This window comes from Aedes albopictus, chromosome 1 (genome assembly GCF_035046485.1).
Source record: "Aedes albopictus strain Foshan chromosome 1, AalbF5, whole genome shotgun sequence".
NCBI classification, from domain to species: Eukaryota; Metazoa; Arthropoda; class Insecta; order Diptera; family Culicidae; genus Aedes; species Aedes albopictus.
The window spans coordinates 279,215,941-279,216,170 of record NC_085136.1 but is presented as its reverse complement, the minus strand read 5'-3'; positions in this window follow the sequence as shown (position 1 = coordinate 279,216,170).

The window sequence follows — 230 nt, the reverse complement described above, 5'->3', positions numbered from 1 at the left end:
ACCTCGATATCTCTAAAACCAGAACAGCTACAAAAATGCCACCTTCAGAAAAGTTGTTGCTCTTGGGCTCCTGAATAACTTTGCTGAAGACAGCATTTTCGTAAGACTTCAGGTTCGTTTTGGAGAAATCGAGGTGAGTCAGTGATGCAATATTGTTGCAATACTTTTTGTGAGTCCGTACTTTTGACGGCTAGTGTATGTTATGCCTGCAAAATTTGATGATTATTGGT